The sequence below is a fragment of the Trachypithecus francoisi genome, unplaced genomic scaffold (genome assembly GCF_009764315.1).
Source record: "Trachypithecus francoisi isolate TF-2019V2 unplaced genomic scaffold, Tfra_2.0 Lachesis_group11, whole genome shotgun sequence".
In the NCBI taxonomy this organism is placed as follows: Eukaryota; Metazoa; Chordata; class Mammalia; order Primates; family Cercopithecidae; genus Trachypithecus; species Trachypithecus francoisi.
In genome coordinates, this window is record NW_022681456.1 from 30730820 (window position 1) to 30751811 (window position 20992).

Here is a 20992-nt window from a genome sequence, read left to right on the forward strand (position 1 = left end):
GATGTACAGAGGTAAGCCATTCAAAACTACTATGATACTTCATGGCCATCAGAAAACCCAGAGCCTCTTGTCTTGTTCTACCATTGTCAGCATGTGGGTAGAATTCCAGAATAGCTTCCAGGAGTTCCAGCCATCACATCCACCTTCCAGTTGGCAGGAAGAAGGAAGAAGATAAAGATGGACTTCCCTTTCAGGGCACTTTCAAGTAGTTACACACACCACTTAAATCGTATTGGCCAGGATTTAGTCATATGGCTATCCAGCTGCAAAGGAGAGTGGAAATATGTTTTTTGTTTGTTTGTTTGTTTGTTTCCTTAAGGAGCATGTGCCCTACCACAGCCTGGGAACTCTATTACTAAGGAAAAAGAGGATATGGAATGGGAGGGCGCAACTAACAGTCATGACTATCTAATTCTTGAGGAAAATCTTAACAAATCCTCTTAGCCATGGTTGATAATCACATTCTCAACAGTTTCTCAGTCATCAAGAAGAAATTTGGACCTCTCGTTTGGCCTGCTTCCTGTGTGAGTCTCTCAATTGTTGCAAACCCAGAAGTGGAAGAAGGAATTTATTTGTTGAAGTCCAAAACCTTCAATGTATCACAACAAATCAGCAGAGACAGTAATCTTAATATATCTGTCTCAATTTTGTTCTGGAAACAAGGTACCAATACATCAAAGAAATGCATGCAATCTCCCCCATCCCAATAAAAACACTGGAAAAATTACAATAATATGAGTATGAAAACAGGACTATTTTGTTTTATATAAGATAAGCAGCTTATGAGAATGGCATATAATAATACTGACAGATTGCTCTGGAGAGAGATAAATGGAGAAACATGGTCTCCTTATTCCTGCCCATCAATTCTAAAGTGAAAGAAAGAGGCTAACCATGTATTCCCAAAATACAAAGGGTTGATACATGAAAACTTAAGTGTGTTATAATTTTTTTTTTAATTAAGGTGAGGCCAGAGTCCATTTAATACTAAATTACCATGTTTTTTTTTTTTTTTTTTTTTTACCGGCAGAATTGTATCCATTCCACGTTACACCAACAAAGCTATCCATCATTTTTGTTTAAGGGCACGCATTATTCAGGAGAGAGCATCACTGCTGACAAAACACATTTAAATAAGCAAGATTACTTCTCTTATTCACAGAATGATTCATTTCATGTCACACACACTTCATTTTTGACTCATAAAGTACGTCGCAACAGGCTTTGTAAGACTTATAATTATTGAGGCTATTTTTGGGCCGCTATTCACTGTCTTTTCCTAGCCTCTTTGCATTAATAACCAGTTTTTTCCTCTTCGTTATTTAGTATCCGACCAAATAGGACTCGTGTCAGCCAATCGGCATCTTGGGTGATGACTCATTTGCATTCAAAAGCTTAAAAATATTGGGTCCTTATCAACAAAAATTAAGCTTGCTGCCACGGAGGAAGCACTGAGCTGGATCAGGGAATACAGTGGAAAGTAAGATGCGGCTTCTGCTCCAGCCCTTTCTTGCTGAAAATTTAAGTGTTAGGTTACATAGCCACTAAGATCCTTTCCAGCACTGAGACTTGTATTTTAACACAAAATAATGATTGCCATGGGCCTTCCCACTTACGGACTGTCCTTCATTTGCATTTAGCTCATTTGAGCCACGCAGCAACCTCAAGAGAGAGGCCTCTCCACTACTGGCCCAATTAAACACACCAGAAAACTGAGGCACAAGTTAAAAATAAATAAATAAATAAATAAATAGCCCCTACATAACTTTGACTTTCAACATCAAAATTGTTCTTAAAAATCCCACTCCATATATTTCACAATTCTGGGATTCTTTCCAAAAGATCTGGATAAGAGTGTGCAGTGCTTTCAAAGAGTGGTACCTTGAACTGCCTACATCAAAATCATCTGGGGTACGTGTTAAACATGCAGACTCCTGGGTCCCATCCCAGAGTGACTGAGTCAGAATCCAGCATGGGCCCAGAAAAGTGGCAGTTTAACAGGTGATCTCCAGCCTACTCAAGTTTGAGCTTCACAAGAGTAGGCCCACCACAGGGAGAAAAAGAAGGGTAAGGTATTCTAGGCAGGATGAAGTAAGCAAGCTGAACTTTGGAGTCATGGACATTCATGGGAAACCCAAACTCAGCAACAGGCAAACATTATCCATTGCATCAGTTTCTAGATGATGTCATAGACAAACCATTGAGTCGAACATTTTAAAGGGAGAAGAGGGGCTGACACAGCTTCAGAGCCTTCAGTGCCTTGCATCTCTGTAACACCTTCAACAGCTTCAGTCAGGTGCTGCCTGCACAGCTGGAAGGTGAAGAGTCTGCCTCTCCTGAAACCAGGGACACTAAATATAATCCCAGATACAATCTGCTGCCAGCTGCAAAGGTCTGCTTTCTTTCTCTGGGAGAAGATTTTTCTTGATGAGTTACATCTAAGTCCTAAACAAACTACGTGTGGTAATAATCAGAGTCCTGCACTAGAAGCCATGGGACTCAGGTTCAAATTCTCTTCAACCACTCTAGCCACTGTGTCTATTTGTTTGCAAGTCACTGAGCTAGCTTTAAACTAATAGGGGAATTTGTTATAAAGACATAGGGCTGTCTCACAAATCCCAAGGCAGATCCAGGCTCTGAGAAAAGCCTTTCTCTCTTACTCTTTTATTACTCTCTTCTACCTTGCTTGACACATCTGTTCATTTTTCTTTTCTTTTGCCAGCTTTCTCTGCTGCCCTGTTTATAGGTTGTGACCCAGCCGCCCCTCTGTTCCCAGTAATAGCTAACAGTTATTAGGTACTTACTCAGGTCAGACACTATCTTAAGCCCTTTATAAGTATTATTCTATTTATTATTATTATTATTATTTCACACAGAGCCTCACTCTGTCACCTAGGCTGGAGTGCAGTGGCATGATCTCAGCTCACTGCAAACTCGGCCTCCCAGGATCAAGGGATTCTCATGCTTCAGCCTCCTGAGTAGCTGAGACTGCAGGTGTGCACCACCACGCCCAGCTAATTTTTGTATTTTTAGTAGAGATGGAGTTCCACTATGTTAGCCAGGCTGGTCTCGAACTCCTGACCTCAAGTAATCTATCTGCCTCGGCCTCCCAAAGTGTTGGGATTATAGGCATGAGCCACTGCGTCCAGCCTTATTATTCTATTTAATCATCACAATTATTTGTGGTAGAGATGCCATGACTACTCCCTGCATACAGATGAGAAAACTGAAACACAGAGAAATTAAGTCACATGCTCAAGGGCACACGGCTAGTTCTGTTACGAACTCCAGGCAGGCTGAACTCAGAGCCAGTAGATTTATGTCTTGCCGTAGATCCTTTCAGGTAACACACAAAGGTGTAATGGCTACCTCTCCATGCAATTTCATATTTCAAAGTAGAACTATATGGTTCCAGCTAAGGCAGAGTGCTGGGGTCACCAGCACAAACAAGAGTAAAAGGGCTGTGCTCACATAAGTGAAGGCCTGGGGGAGCTCCTGTGCTCCCTGCAGAAGTGTCCCCATGGCTATTAATTCAACCAAACAACTTTCTACCCTTTCCCGTCTCAGGGTTTCAGGTTCTTCTGCCATAAAACAAAGGTGTTGTTTCTGCTTAGTGTTTCCCAGAGTGGCACGAAACTGATTCCATGAGAGGCTGTGCACTTAGACAACTCTGTGGTCCAGTGGGAAATGCTGTTTCATCTACCCTCCTCTTAAACTCTCACAATGAATACTTATGTATTAAAGGCCTTGGAAAGTCCTGCAGTGAAGAAAACTGCTTAAACTTAACATAGCATATCCCAAATATATTTGACAAGAGAAGCTTCCCCACACCTTTTGTGTAGACACTGAGCTACCTACTGACAGGCGCCATAGAAGAATTCAAGCAGTAATGCTAGCAACTTCCAGCCACAAACCCTTCAAATCCACGTACATGCATGCTTCTTCTCTCCTCCTTTCTGGCTACAATAGAAGTGCCCTTTGTCCTGGATTCCATTCCCTCCTGCTTTTTCAGTAACTTTACACTGTTCATTTCCACTTCTGTCCTGTATTTTCCAACCTCTTCTCCCACCCTCATAAACCATTTAAACATAGCCATGTGTCTCTTCCTAAAGAAAAACTCTCCCTGACCCTCACTTCTCCTCCAGCTATCCTCCTCTCTTTTCTTTCCTCCACAGCCAAACCTCTCCATGAGAAATCAACTCTATGTCCTTTGTTTTCTCCTATGCATTCATCCAGCCTCTCCAACCTGGCTTCTGACTTCAACACTCAAATGGTTCTTGCTGGAGTCACCAATGGCCTCCATGTCACTAAATCCAAAGGACAATCTTTTGGTCCTCACCCTCCATCTCCTCTCCACAGCATATAACACTGCTGATCAAGCCTTCCCTTTCCAAATGCTCTCTTGCAATGGCTTAAGGAATACAACCCTCTCCTGGGACCCCCTCCTACCCCTCTTAATTATGTTCCTCTGGCCTCTCCTTCCAAGATTCATGGCTCTTTATCCACCCTGCAACCGCTAAGTATCAGAGTCCCTTGAGGTGAGTTTTCAGCATGCTCACTACCTTCTCCAGTCCAATATTATCTCGTGAAGACCATGCTTATATCTCCATCTGCCAATTTGACATTTCTACTTGAATGTCTCAGACAGGCCTCAAACTCAATATATTCAGAACATGATCTTCCTTCTACAATCTGATCATTCTCCAGTGTTCTCAAAGTTAACAAACCAGAAACCCATGCTTCATTTTTAATATCTTCCTTTCCTCATCTCCCATATCGACTCCAGCACTGGGTTCTATCTGGTTTAGCTTCCAAGTAGCACTCAAATATGTCCATTTCTCTCCATTTCTACTTCCACCACCATAGCTGGAACAGACTCAGTTATCACCTGCTCTACTGCAATATCAGGGCCCTCTGTTTCCCCTACTAGTCTGCTCCTATTTTTTCTCCAGACTTCAACTAGAATTATCCTTTATTTAAAATCCATTTGTCCCTTCCCAGTACTTTTAAGATAAAAACGGAAATCCTGAACATGATCTACAAGATCTTGCCCCATCTGGTCCCTGTCCTCCTCTCAGCTGCTCCTCTATCCACATGGCCCCTTACTCTTGGCACTGTGTGGGCAGAGATGAGGAATGGTGATGAACATTTTGCAAGGCACAGGACATCCCCCACAACAGGTGTTTATCCAGCCCCAAATGTGAAAAATGCCAAGGTTGAAAATCCAGGTCTAAGCTAATGTGTTCCCCCTTACTAATGGTTGACTTAAAATTCCAGGCTTAAGCCAATCAAGATATTCACCTGACCACTATTTAAGACAATCAAGGTCTTTACCTGACCACTACTACTGGTCTAGAGGTGAACACATATCCTAAATTGCCTTAATCTGATTGAAATTATGGACTTCTCATCACATGGCTGGAAGAGAGGTGCTCTCTCTCTTTCTCTCTTTCTCCTCCCTCCTCCCCCCTCCTCCCTTCTTCCTCCCTCCTCTCTCCTCTCTCTTCTCTCCTCTCTTCCCCAACATGGGTTAGAAACAAGAAAGCACACCAACCCCACCTGCTGCTGACAGACATCTTAGAAAACAGCCTAACACCACAGCTCACACACCAAGAATGGCAGAGTAGAGAAATAGAGAAAAACTAAACTTTATGGCATTGTTGAGTTACTGGATCATCCAGACCTGAAGTCTGCCTTACCACTGAACTTCCTACTATATGAGATAAATAAATGTCCTAGTTGTATAAGTTAGTATAAATCATGTTCTCTGTTACTTGATATACCTTGTGCTAATTGGCTTAAGCCTGGAATTTTACACTAACCATAAGGGGGAAGATGTCATTAGCTTAGACTGGATTTTCAACCTTGGCACTATTGACATTTGGGGCTGGATCAAATTAATCTATATAGTTCCTTTCGGTCCTTATATTCAATTAATTTATGATTCTATATATGGCTAAGACCCTTCCAGCCCCAGACATATTCAGTGGAAAAGTGAGAAGGCAGGGAAGATGACATTTTAACCAAATTATAGAATACATACTTCGTTTTTTGTTTACCACTTGGGCCGCTCCAAATTTTCTATTCTTCTCAGATCTATCAGGACATGCTGTTAGGCAGACAATTTATTTTACTAAGATAATGACAGGTGTGTCTGTGACCCCATCAACCTTGCCTTCTGCCTGTTCCCATGGTTCCAATCCCAAACAGCTGTTCCTTCCCGCCTCTGATGATCTGAACACTTAGGAGCCATCTATGCACCATGCAACCTTGTCCATCAGAGCCCCCGCCATGGGACCAGAGACAACAGTCCACAAGGCAGCTGCTGCTGTCACTTGCCATGACCGCTAGGGCCTGTCTTTAGGACAAACTAGCCTATGCTGCTGAGTTCTGTGTTCGGACAGCATTTGAACCAGACTAGTGATAGTGATAGCTAAGATTACTGAGTGCTTGTCATAACCAGCACCCAGCCTTGTATCTTATCTCACTGAGTCCTCCAACCACCCCTAAATGCAGGCACTATTACTAACCCTATTTTTTAAATGAGGTAATAGGCCACAGGAAGGTTAAATAATTTGCCCAAGTCCACACAGCTGGTAAGTGAAGCCCTTTTCCCTGGCTCATAGAGAATAAAGGTAGAGTGAATGAAGTCCCTGTGACTTATTTTGTTGTAATTAAATAGATCTTTTCAAAAAACTTCAATTAAAAAACAATAGATATGGAAGATAAGTTAACCAAACAGTGCAGAGAATGATCAACCGAAAAGCGAAGTCTTCCTCACTTACTCATCACTTTTTAGTTGCCCTGTCCAGCTGTAAAGGGATAAGAATTGCAAAAAGTTTCTGGAAGATTTTTGCAGAAATTCTCTTTGCATGTGCAAAGAAGCAGTTCCTCCCTTTAAACCATCTGTTCCTACCGCCTTTTAAGGCACCACTCTCGACACAAATTATCCTGTACCTTTCTCCAGTGTCTTTCTTGCCTTCCCCACCTCTTTGCTCCTTCCCAGAGGGCGGGAACTGCCTGTTGCCACCTCCTCCACAGACACCTGGAGTACAATCAGGGGAGGAGATCTCAGTAACCAACATCTCGTGAGGAGAGAAAGAAAAAAAGAAAGACAAAAAAGAAAAAAACCCTGAAAAGCAGTTTTCCTGAATAGCAGTATTTCTTGTGGCCCTGTTGGGCAGCTGTTTCTTTCTCATGTTTGAATTGTCACCGTAATTCCACAGGCTATGACTTGTTGCCTAAATGTCAGGGTGAACCCTCAGTTGGACAGTTAAACAAACACATAAGGTCACTGGCAAAGAGAGGCATTCCCAGGGATCTGAGTTCTGGAGTCCCCCAAGTGCAGATGGGCCCTCATGTTAATTTGGGGTCCACCCTTTGCTCTGCTTTCACCACAAACTGTTTAATTTGTTTTGTTGTTGTTTAAGTGCAGCTCTCTCGGAAAGCCCCTAAGAAATAACCTTTCAAACAGGGCCTTCCAAATGCATGAGCTCTTCCAAATGCATGCTGTATTTGGAAGTGGTGCACAGTCCCACTGACTGCTAATCTCAGCACACTTTCCATATCTCCATATCATTTCTCAATAGCAGCAGCTTAAGAATAGGGAGTGACAAACATCTATTCCTCATAAAACCAATGGAAATTGGGCAGTGGGTATTGGATCTCTCGAGGACCCAATGAATGCTATTCACATCTCAGAAAGATGCAAAAGCTGTGGCTTAGGTAAATGAAATGAGAGCTCCATGCCCACACCTGGAGGATTCCATGATCAGTCATGTGACTTTCAGAAGTGTCCTAGTTTAGCAAGAAGAGTTACGACCCTTTGGTGCACAATAAAAATAAACTAAGATACCTCATGATTATATATACGTGCCATCAGCCCGTAAAGCACTCTTCAATTTTGGACCAGGTAACTAAGGCCTTTCCTTCCAAGATAAGGTATAAAATATGAAGATCTATTCTTGTTTTAATTCTTTTCTTTTTTTTTTTTTTTTTTCACGCTGTCACCCAGGCTGGAGTACAGTGGTATGATAATCGCTCACTGCAGCCTTGACCTCCAGAACTCAGGTGATCCTCCCACCTCAGCCTCCCAGGTAGCTGAGACTACAGGCATGTGACATCTTGCCCAGCTAATTTTTTGTGTTTTAATAGAAACAGGGTTTCACCATGTTGCCCAGGCTTGTCTTGAGCTCGTGGGCTCAAGCAATCCATCCACCTCAGCCTCTCAAAGTGTTGAGATTACAGGCGTGAGCCACCATGCACAGCCCTAATCTTGTTTTAGGCACTTCGCCATCTCTCTTTCAATGTCCATCACCTCCACTTTGATGCCATCTACCTTCTTAGTCATACTCCACCACCACCACCACCGCCACAGAGAAAGACATCTGGTACTCCCTAGTTGCACCACACCTGGGCTGATATCCCAAGTTCCATCTTGTATGCAAGACTAGAGCATAACTTCCTAATTTCAGGAAGTGTTCGTTGATTCATAGGGCTTACGTGGTGGGTCTTATCTAAGTTCAGAAGGAAACATTAATGTTTCTCTCATGGGTACATCACAGAAGAGTTGGGGATTTGGATCGTTGTGGAATTGCAACCCTAGCAAATCCCTTCTCTCTAAAATTGATCTGATATTTAGCATCTCTCAGAAACTGTAGTAGGTTCATGCTACACATACTTACTGAGCACCTACTATGTGGCCAACACGATTTTTGGCCCTTGAGATATATTCATGAATGATACAAAGAACCTCTGTTCTTGTGAAGCTGGCATTCTGCAGGCAGTAAAGAAGGGGATAGGAATGAAGGTGGAGACAGAGTAAACAATAAACATGATATGAGAAATACTATTTAAAAAAAAAAGGAGGACAAGAGTAAATTAGGGTAAAAGTGATTAGAAGTGATGAGGGCTCAGATTGCTATTTAAAATAGTTTAGGGAGGTATCAGTGAGAAAGTGTCCAAATAGGTGGCACAGGCTGCTTAATATAGGTGCTCCTTGAATGCCTGCAAGAGGAAGGTGGCAAGTACAGCTGAAAAGAAATAAAGCTGGGGAGAGTGGGAGGTAATAGGACAGTGACAGTTGGGGAAAGCAGATACTGAAGGAGCTTTTGCTTTTACTCTAAGGAAAATGAGAAGCCATAGAGATATGTGTTGCTTTTCCGCCTGCACAGCATCTTTGGTTACACTTCCCTAATTTTCCCACCCCTCCCCTGCTTTCAGTCAGAGTGGATTAGGTGGGAGTGATCAGATGTCACAATTCGGCTTCGCACACTCAGGTACGGCAAATCAGTATCCTGGACATTTGATCCACACTAAGCCTAAAGTAGACATTTGACCCACATTAAGCCCAAAACTCAATTCCAGGATTTTCACTGAACTGAAAAAAAAAGCCGGGGGGAGTGGGGGGGTTGTGATCTGTCTTCCTAAGTTGCCAAGTTGATAGAGTGTACATCTGGAGCTTTCAGTGGCCATTGTGGCCTCATGAAGCAGAACCTTGCCTAAGAATGATGCCAGCACAGAGGAACACAGAGCCCAGGAACAGAAAAACACAGGTCCCCATTGACATCATTTGAGCACCTAGATTCAGCCTTGCCTGAAGCTGATATCCATAGCCTTTTCAGTTATATGTTAACATTTCCCTTTTTAGCTTGGACTGGTTTGTTGGATTTCTCCTCTTTGAATGGAAAAAGTCTTGACTACAACACTAATGAATGCAAATGAGTTGTCTTTTACCATGGCCTTGGTGTCTTGTCTCTTCAGTCAAAGGAGTAATTAATGGAGGGTGAGATGGCAAGGGGTGCAATGTGAGTTAAGGAGTAAAGTTTAGGAGAACTGCTAACCATACTACTGTCCTGTAAGTTTCATTGCCAAGACCATTAAATCCCTACCTGTATGTTCTGTCTCATCTCAGTCCATGAGAACTTTTCCAGGCACATGGAAATATTGGCATCAAATTAAGAATCAAGTAAGTCTTGCATTGGAGCCCCTCTGACCTTGTAGGCCAGCTCCCCAGTAACTGACCTCCCGTTTCTCCCTCCCTACATGTCTAGGTCCTCTTTGCTTCCAAAAGATGCCAATGACTTGATTCCCTTCCCTAAACCTCAATTTCCCTGTGCCTGCCTGTGGTAGGTTGAATTGTTAGCCCTGATTCACACCCTTGCCATAGCCTCTTCGTGGGTGGAAGGTACCTCCCTACCCTTTGACTTTGGGTCTGGTCATGTGACTTGCTCTGGCCAATAGCATGTAGGCAGAAATGGCAGCGTACTTGTTCTGAGCTTTGGCCTTGAGTGGCCTTGCATATTTCCACGTGTACACTTGTGCCTTTGCTATCACTATGAAAGGACCATGCACCAATGATCCCACTGTTGTCAGGAGGAAGAAGAGAGATGTAGGGAGCATAGTCTCTCCAGCTGCCATTGCTTTAAGCTGAACTACCTCAAATTAATCACAGACCTATAGTTATAAACCCCAGTCTAGCCTACATGAACAAACCACGATCAATCTGCAAAAGTGTTAGCAGTAGTAAATTATTATCTTAAGCCATAGAGTTTTGAGGTGATGCTCTGAAGCATCTGCTAACTGATACATTGACTTCTTGATACTGACTGAGAATATCACCCTCCTGGCCCATATTTTTGGACATTTATTGACGATCTGAACCTCCAAGACATCCTGGACATGCTGGAGTAAGATATTTGGACTCTGTATATGTAGAAGGAAGGACCCCTCTTTTCTTCTTGTACAGTTTCCAGATAAAATATAGGCTGCCCACTTTAATTTGCGTTTCAGATAAAAACTGAATGTTTTTTGGTATAACTATGTCTCAGGTGATATTTGCAAATTTATCCAAAATTCAAATTTAACTGGGAATTATGCATTTTTATTTGCTAAGTCTGGCAATTCTATTCATCTACTACTCACTCTGTTTGGCTCTGGAGAAATAAAAAGACAGCCCCCACCACAACACACACACACACACACACACACACACACACACAGACACACACAAACATACATATGCTTCACTTCAGGTTTAAAGTCTATTACTATATGGAAAAGTTCTTTGCAATGAAAGTTTTGAGCACGTGCTTTTGTCAGTCTGTTTAAAGTGATTGCCTGTGAATATTCTTTCTGAATTCCAAGGCACAGAGGGGAGGAAAGGAAGATATGTGGAATTATTTCCACTGTGCACTCAGTTAACGGAATCAGGATAAGGACTCCATTTCTCTCTAACCATCATGAATATTGGTTCATTCTCAATACACCAGGGGTGAAACATAGAGTTAAATACCAGAAGCTATGTATTGAGATTGCAAATGGCTGCTTATCATTCCTTGGTTCATAGAAGGACCATATCTTTTATTGTCAATTTGATTAAAGGCTTCAGCTTCAAAATAAAACTCGTTTCCAAGGGGCTTTCATTTTCCCTTTGATAAACAGGCATAATTCACTTTTCTTTAATGTTATTCCAACTAGCGTTGTGTTACAATGGGGTTTTTGTGATGCCCCAAAAACATTTTTGAAATTGTTCTTATCTTTCCAGGCTCTTGCTAACAGCCACCACAATACTCTCTTGGGCATAAGAATGCCTGCTCCAGTAAAGACTCCAGAAATCAGTTTCTGGCCTCTGGTAGTCGGATCCCCTGGGTGGAAGGGAGAAAAGGTTGCATATAAATCATTTTCCATAAAAGACTTTGTCAAACGGCTGAAACACAGCATACTAGGCAACTTGTTCCAGGTTCTTTTTCAATCAGCATTTTGTGAGTACCTCCTAGGCACCGAGCAGTTCATATACTAGTAGCGCTTGGCCTTGGCTGCATATTAGAATCACCTAAGGAGCTCTATGAAACTACTGCTCTCTGGAGCCCTCCTTCAGAAATTCTAGCTCAATTGGTATTGTTTTGCGATGGGGCCTGAGCTTTAGTATTTTTAAACGCTCCCCAGTGGTTCTAAGGTGGAGGCAGCAAGAAGGGCCACTGATGCATACAGTTTTATTTATTCTGCCCAGCAGTATGACAAGGGCAGCAGCACAGAGTGCCTATATAACATATGAGGCAGTTGCTCACTATAATGCAGTCTCTATGACCACGTCCTGGAGCTTGGGCCCTCTTTTACGCTCAATTTCATACCATGACAGCTCATGTTACTAGGGCTTTGCAGGACTTAGTTTTGCTTTTTTAATTGAGTCCTCTAAAAAGAGCAAGCATCTCAGAAAATTAACATACCAAACCATGACAGAGGTATTTTAAACTTCATATTATAAAGTGTTTAACATATCATCAGCAAAGGAATACTATAACTAGCCCTCATTATCCATCACTCAGCCTCAACAATATACACATGTTCCTAGTCTTGTTTCTCCTCTATCCTCCAGACTTTTTGTTTGTTTTGTTTTACTAGACTATTTTAAAGCAAATCCCAGGCATCAGATCATTCACTCACCTGGAATTACTCCAGAATTTCTCTCTAATACCTAAGAACTCTCTTTTTTTTTTATCATGGTAGAATAAACATCACATAAAATTTACCATTGTAAGCATTTTTAAGTGTAAGTTCACGTACGTTAAGTAGATTCATATTGTTGTGCAACCATCACCATCCAACCATGAGCTTTTCTCATCTTCCCAGGCTAAAACTCTGAATCCATTAAACTCTAAGTACCCACCTCTCCCTGACTCCGGCCCCTGGCAACCACCATCCTACCTTCTTGTCTCTATGAATTTGACTACTCTAGGTACTTCCTATAAGTAGAATAATACAATGCAATATTTGTCCCTTTGTGTCTGACTTACTTCACTTAGCATGATGTGATCAAGGTTCACTTATGTTGTAGTATGAAACACCTGAGAACTTCTTTTCCTTTAGCCAAACCGTAGAACCATTATTGCCCTTAACAAAATGAATAATAGCTCTTTAATGTCAACTCCTACCCAGTTTGGGTTCATTCTTCTTTGATTGTCTCAAAAACGTCACTTTACATCTAGTTGTGGAATGAGGACCCAAACAGGATCTATCATTGCTTTTGGTTGAAACGTCTCTGAAGTTTCCTTTAATCTAACTCACCCAAAACCTGGCACTTTTCTGTTTTTAAAAAAACAAACACAAAAACAGATAATTTGTCCTATAGAACTGTCTGCACTTAGAGTTGGCTGGTTACATGTTGTGACCTGTGATGCATTCAACATGCTTCTCTTTCCTCATTATCTCCGGTAAATGGTAGGTAGCTCTAGCAGCTTTACCAATATCAAACTATTGTCCAATTTTCTGTAAAGAAAACTTCACAGGGAGTGCTACATCCATCATATTGTGCCATTTAGGAGGTCCGCACATAGGTCATCCTATGTTTAGTGATGCTAAGATTGCTGAGCTGGTGTCACCCTTATCCTTCTATCCTACTTCTGCATCCCACTTTTAACACTGAAAGAAGACTTACACGCCAGCTACTCGGAGTTTACAGCCCTCTGCCCAGCTTTTCTCTTCTGTTGAAAGCAAGGAACAGGTCCAGAGATGTTAACAACTTGTTCAACATCAATTGTTTGTCAATCAATATTTACCGAGCTCCCACTCCTATGAGAACCTGAGGCTCTTCCCATGTGACGTCTCTCCACTCTTCTTCGTGCTTCCATTTGGCTCAGTTCTTTTTTGTTTTCATTTTCCCTTTTTATGCTTCACTGAGGTACAACTGATATACAAATAATTGCACATATTTATTGTGTACATTTTGATGAATGTGGACATATGTGTAAAACCACGGTACCTGTCACCACAATCAAGGTACTAAACATATCCATCACCTCCAAAAATTACCTTGTGTTACTTTCTGAGTTGGTTTCTTTGTTGTAAAACAATTTAACATGAGCTCTATCCTCTTTGTGTATTTTAAAGTACACAATACCATATTATTAACTATAGGTAATATGATGTACAGAAGGTCTGTAGAACTTGTCTTGCAACATGGCTGAGTTTTTTAAAGGCTATGAAAACTTCCTAGAGTAGACCACAAGCCCCAAGAAGGCAGAAGATACTATCCATTTATTCTCCCATTGAATCCCTGGACAGAGCACAGTTCCTGACACAGAGTAGAAAGATGATAAATATTTGTTGTATAAAAGAAAGAAAAAATGAATAAATGAATGATTCATTCATTAATTAAAAGATGCATAAACTTTTGGGGTACTTCTCCAAATGTATGTTTTTTTCTAATCTCCTTTATGATCTTCATAAAAGAGTGCCCAAAAAGTTCTTATTAGATTCTCCCCATGATTTCATTTCAATATGAATTTTAGAACTTGTAAAAAGCAGTGACCCTTTGCCAAGTGCTTTTTCAAGGAGATCTCACAAGAAGTCAAGGACTGGCACTGAGTTTGCCAAAGGGCTTTGAAATCTCTTATCTGGATCCTCCATTGCCCATTTGTAATTCCCAGAAAGCAGCCAGAGTGACATTTTTAAAAGATGATTCCTATCATGCCAGTCTACCACTGAAAACCCTCCGATGTCCTACCATTGTGTTACGAATAAAACTCAGACTCCCAGATGGGGCCCCCAAGTAGCTGCCCATCCTCCCTTGTGTTCTTCTTTCTAGGCTTATTTCTTAGCATCTCTCCTCCCACTCTGGCCTTGTTTCATTTCACTGGCCCCAGAACATACCGGCCCCTTCCCACCTCAGGCCCTGGTAGCTGCCTTTTCCTCTTCCTGGCCTGCTCTTTCCCAGATCCTCCCAAAGCTGGCTTAACCTCACCTGTTGGACCTTCAATCAATTGCCCTGGGACAACCCTATGTAAAACAAGCCTCTTCCCATTACTCTCCAGTCCATCACCCTGGGTATTTACTTCATAACATTATCACCATACAGAATGAGATTACTTACTTGTTTCCTTGCTTATCCCTTCTCCATTAGAATAGAAGCTCCATAATGACAGACAATGTATTTGTCTTATTCACTGCTGTGATCTCTAAAATTAACACAATGCATGGTAAACAGGCTCAGTAACTATTGGGTGAATGGATTAAGGTAAATATTTATTTATTTATTTTAGATGGAGTCTCACTCTTTTGCCCAGGCTGGAGTGTAGTGGTGCAATCTCGGCTCACTGCAACCTCCGCCTCCTGGGTTCAAGCAATTCTCCTGCCTCAGCCTCCTGAGTAGCTGGGATTACAGGCGCCCGCCACCGCACCTGGCTAATTTTTTGTGGTTTTAGTAGAGACGGGGTTTCACCATGTTAGCCAGGATGGTCTCGAACCCCTGACCTCATGATCCACCCACCTCGGCCTCCCAGAGTACTGGGATTACAGGCGTGAACCACCGCGCCCGGCTAAGGTAACTATTTAAAAGCTGTGAATGCAGGATGCCTGAATTGCCTCACATCAGCCTGTCTGTGCCGTCCCTGCTCCTCACCCCAGTACACTGCTAAGCCTCTTGACACATTGCCTTATTCCATTTGGGTTGCTATAACAAAATACTATAAACAGCGTGGCTTATAAACAACAGAAATATACTTCTCAGAGTTCTGGAAACTGAGAAGTCCAGTATCAAGGCCCTGGGAGATTTAGCATCTGATGAGATCTTGTTTTCTGATTCGTGGATGTTGCCTTCTCTCTGTGCCCCCACATGGTGGGAGAAACAAGCTCCCTTGAGCCTATTTTATAAGGGCACTAATGCCATTCATGGGGGCTCTACCCTTATGCTTAATCACTTCCCAAAAGGCCCTATCCCCTTTTACTGTCGCCTTGGAGGTTAGATTTCAACATCTGACATTTCAGGGGAACACACACATTCAGACCATAGCATACATTATGGCGTGGCGTGGTCCCAGACTCTAAAAAAGGTTAAAAGAACCCTGATTTGCTCAGGTCTCCAGCTCCATATTTAATTCCCCTAAGGCAATTGGGGGCTTCAGTACTGCAGTCAAGTGATGGGGCAAAGTTAGGCATGCCTGAGGTTCGCATCCACTTATGCCAGTGTTCACCCAGCAGCCAGGTGTCAGGAAAGGCTGGCAGGCTTAGGGACACTGGGGTCATGGCCTCAACCTCCCAGGTGTCTGGGGAAACCCTCCCTCAACAGCACACTCTCAGCGTCACTCTCTCCAGCTCACAGGGACTCCATGGAGAAACACGATGTGAAAGTGAAAAGACAAACCCCAACCTGCCCATCTTAACCCGTGAATGCCCCAACGTGCAGCCTGAGCTCTGGAACCACCACACATTTGGCAAAGAGAAGAATGTCTCTTTGTAAGCTTCAGTCCTGACCAGGCAACTAGATCCCTGGAGAATATACTGAGTGGCAAAGCCTGAAACTTACCCTGAGGATTAACAGCAACAGCTCCAATGCCTGGGCTTTGTTGGACTCAGTGCAATGTGAAAAAATGTGTTCTCCTGTTCACATTTAAAGAACAAAATAAAGATTGCACCTCCTTCTACCTTGAACCTGAGGCCTAACTTCTGAGGCTGTGGCTTATTCCTGGTTCTAAACATTCATGTGATTTCTCAGGTCCTATGTAGTCTCTGTCTTGTTCTCCTCTGCCTCTCCCTCTGCCCTTCTCCTCCCACTCTTGGAATCAGGGTCCTGGTCCTTATCTCAGTCTCTGTGCTTGGGGCCATGCTCCCTGCTGAACAAGTGGTCCTTCTCTGGATCTGCCTCCACACCTTCCCATCAAAGCTTTTTCCATTGCCAATTCCACCACCTTTGCCCACTGCAGCCAACACCCAGATGATGAGCTATGTTAAGTGCTGTTACATCAAGAGCAAGCAACCTGGCCTTGCCCCTTCTGTTTAGAAGGAGAAAGAGGTGTCCACAAGATCTTGAGAGGGAAGAGGAAGTGGCTCTCTTTCCCTCATAAGTACTAAAAGTGGAAAGAAACACCAGCATTTTGAACTATTAAGCTGAACCACATGAAATCACCAATATGCTACCTACTAAAATCAGAAAGTTCATATCACCCTAACACATCTCCCAGACTGCCTCTCCCACCCAGGCACACAAAGCTATTGTAGGCTGTTTTGGACTCATTTGGAGTGAAGAAAGTATGGTATAATTAAAGGGTGAAGTCTTGAACCAAACAACTCTGTGGAGGAGAAAGCCTTACCAACTCTTTTCCTATTGCTTAGGACACTTTAAGCAAAGGAGTAGAAGTAAATACTCGTCATTCATTTACTCCCTCCACAAAAATACATTCAAGTTCTATTGCAGGCTAGGTATTATGCTGTTAATCTAATACTCTTTTTACACTATGTTTACTCCCAGCCTTATTTTTCCTTTCCAGGAAGGCAAACACGTGCTGGTGTTATAATGGAAACAGCACTGGTTTAGGGTCAGAACAATGACGGTTCGGCTCCCAGGTCTGTTTTTAATTAGCTGCATGACCATGAAGGAAGTCCCAGACTCTCAAAGTTATCAGTTTCTCCACTGATAAAATGGGTATAAACATGTCTGCACCATGTATTAATGATGAAATAAGTTGATCCATATGACAAGTGCACTCGCTATGGGTAGTTTTCCTTCACTCCCCCTTTTCCTATAAACCTTTCAATTATTCTTAAGTTTCCTCGTGGCCTAGTCATGGCGTCTGGTTTAAATCGGCCTGTTCAGCTTGGAGCAGACTGTTATATTAAGTGAGATAAAAGTCTGGAGTAAGGTTCACAGACACTAGGTTAAGAATCCCTGATATATATTTAGGTGTTTCAATACTTACTGGATAACTCTAACCCCAAATGATCAATGTCACTGTTTGCTTTCCTGCTCTATTTCCAGACATATTATATAAACATGGCAAGATCAAAGAGCAATAGCAGTTTGGCTGCCACTTTAGACTTTGCCCCTACCGAAAGCACTTGACCAACGTAATCCTTGGTCATAACTAATTGTTGGCAAAACTGCAAGGAGTAGCCCCAATTCTGTCCTGTTAGGGGAAGTGTAAATCGAGAAAACTTTTGGAAGACAACACTTTTGGACAGTTTTTTAAAACAAAAATGTCTGTAATGTCTACCCTAAGAATTCACCACTAGGAATATCTGTTAAGAAAGTAGTCAGACATAAGGATATCTGATAAAAAAAAAAAAAAAAAAAAAGTAATTCATTATATGTCTGGAGTTTTTGTTTGTTTGTTTGTTTGTTTTTGAGACTGTGTCTTGCTCTGTCATCCAAGCCAGAGTGTAGGTACAATCATAACTCACTGCAACCTTGAACTCCTGAGTTCAAGCTATCATCCCACCTCAGTCTCCCAAGTAGCTAGGACTATAGACAAGTTAACACTAGGCTCAGCTAAGTTTTTTAAAAATTTTTTGTAAAGATGAGGATGTTGCCCAGGCTGGTCTCAAACTCTCAGCCTCAAGCAATTCTCCTACTTCAACCTCCCAAACTGCTGGGATTATAGGTGTGAGCCACCACGTTTAGTCTTAGATGTTTGTTTATAAAAAATCTGAAGGATTGGGCACCCCCAATATTCAAACAGAGAGGCTCGATTAAATAAATTATGGCTACTCATAAAATGGAATCCAACTGAGCTACTAGAAATCTCACATAAAATAAGAAAGGATAATCTATTGCTAAGTGAATAGAGCTAATTATAAAAGAGCATAGTACATTTTTTTGGTTACAAAATGCACCAAAAGTTTAACATTGGTAATATCTGCATGGAGAGATTATTGATGATTTTTGTCATCCTCTGTGCTTTTCTACATTTTCCAAAATTTTTGCAATATGTATAAAGTACTTTCAAAATTAGGGGTAGAAAGAATGCACCTCTTTGTTTCTAAGTACTTAACACATAAGTAACTGTCTAAATAGCACCCTGCCACAGGAGAACAGAGCAGAGAGCAGGGACTTCTGAAAATGAGGGAGACACTAACGGCCATTGTTATATCATTGTTAGCAAAGGTCTGAGGATGAACTTTGTTGCAATTTCCATGTTCTGCATCAGTGCATATTTCAACGATGTTGTCGTGAGCTTTCCAAGCTACTTGGAAAAGATTCCCATGACCCAGTTGCATTCAACTCAGTGCATAACACAAAGGAATGTCTGGGTAGGAAGGAATCTTTAAAATCATTTTGTTTTGCTCTTCCCTTTCTTAAGTGAGGCATCCAAGCTCAGAGAAATCAAGTGAATTGTCTTAGGCCACCCAGCTGGTCATGTATATGACATTCTGTTTGGCATTCTGTACTAAGTACATTGGGGTTCATAGGATGAATAGTGAAGGATTATCACAGATTAGGTGGACTTGTCACAAAACATATCAGTTTGGAACAAGGTGATATATAGAAAAAAGCAGCAACAAGCCAAGATAAAACTATTTGCCAGCATTCCTCTTCAGGAGAGCACAGTGTCTGTGTCAAGAAATGTTGTGATAAGCTTACTTGGAGTAGACGCTAAGGCCCTGGGGCCGTGAAATGGGTGGTACCCTGGCTTCAGGAAGAGGGGCAAACTCCTCTGTACAAGAATTATATTTGTTCCTCAAAGAGGGAGGGAGGGGAAAGAGGAAAGAGATGAGAAATGTCAATTATAAAATGTTAGTGAGTAGATCTTTTGTGAACTCAGGAAATAGCTGAGTTCTGTACACAAGTTGGGGCAACCAATAGGCTTACACGCTCACCCAATTTTACCAACGACCTTCCCACTTTTAGCAGTGATAGTCCTGTGTCCCATGAGCCCCTCAGTCCTGAGCAAACCAGGGTGGTTAATCCACCAAGGGCAACATGTGGATAGGGAGTTAGAGGCCTCTTCTAGCAACTGCATTACAAAGTAAATTTTTACAAATCCAAGAAACTGTCAAGTTTTGCAAAACATTGTCAAATTTTGCCAACAGGTTAAATGAGCAAAATGAGAATGAGAATATCTCTTCTTATATACAAAGAATCTATAATTTTTCAAAAGCCACTGCCTAAGTCATAACAATGCTTTGACATTATTGATAAATGTGAGAGCCTTGATTAGGAAGCTTCTCTCTTGCCATTCCTGTGCTCAAAGAATAAGGATTAAATTCCTGCCCTGCTTATTGGGCAACTCACCAAACATCTGTGATGTATGTAGAAATCACAACTTCTGTAAATAAAACCAAACAACCATATGTAAAATGGAGATATAATTATTGCACTCCTTCAAAGTACCAAGATTTAAATGAGTTCATATGAGTAATGATTACTTAAAAATTGTTAGTTTCTCTGGCTTTGGCTGGTTAGAGCCAAAAGGGCTGCTGTTTGCATTTATTTTCCATTTTCAAATCTTCTGCAAATACATGAATATTGAAAGCAAAAGGAAAGTGAAGGGAAAAACTCAACAATCATTCTGCTGGGCCAGAAGCTGCTCTCCAGTCCCCAGAAGCTGCCAACTTTTCCCACTCCCAGGTTTTCTCTCTTTCTTTCCTAGTCCCTCCTGTTCTCAGAATTAGAATTTGGGTTGCCACTCTCTGTGCTCCTTTCACTTCAGAGGAGAATGTGTACTCAAGAGAAAGAGTCAGACCAGGAGGGGATAGATGTGCCTTCCTCCTGGTCATTCCATTAAAGCCACCTTAAGGTTTGGCTCAACTTTCATAATAGCCTTTCTCACGGTATCTTTGTAGATGCAATAGTAAGATGGAGTAAGTGGCAACTGATGTAAAGATGTCAGTTGAACAACAATACTATCTACTAAACTCCTAAGTAGCAATTAGAAAAACCCAGTTCTAGTGGGTAGAGAAAAATGATTCTCAATACTGAATGAGAAAAGAATCACCAAGAGAATTTGCCAAAAAGAGGGATGCGTAGGGACCCATCACAGGCTTTCTTAGTCTGCAGGACTATATTTCTAACAAGTACCGGTATATTTAAACTACCTCCTCGGGTGATTCCAATGTACCGCCTGGGTTGAGAGCCCTGAGTATAGCATATGTGTGGTACAGTGGGTCTCATGTGAGTGGTTCTGAGACAAGTGGACTGCAGGGCACACTTTGAGAAAGACTGTGATTGAGAGCACTGGCTCTGGACTCAGCAAGACCTGGGTTAGAATTCCAGCTCTGCTTG

The 20992-nt window shown here is 41.9% G+C and overlaps 2 long non-coding RNA genes across 2 annotated transcripts in view; both read right to left on the reverse strand.

Annotated features, from left to right (window-relative positions):
- LOC117089530 overlaps positions 1–20992 on the reverse strand; it is a 231079-nt gene that overhangs the window by 184913 nt on the left and 25174 nt on the right. The window lies entirely within an intron of this gene.
- LOC117089529 lies at positions 6957–14956 on the reverse strand. Its single transcript, XR_004439646.1, has 3 exons — positions 14870–14956; positions 13557–13673; positions 6957–7045 (listed from the first exon to the last, which is right to left on the reverse strand). It is a non-coding gene; the product is annotated as an uncharacterized LOC117089529 (long non-coding RNA).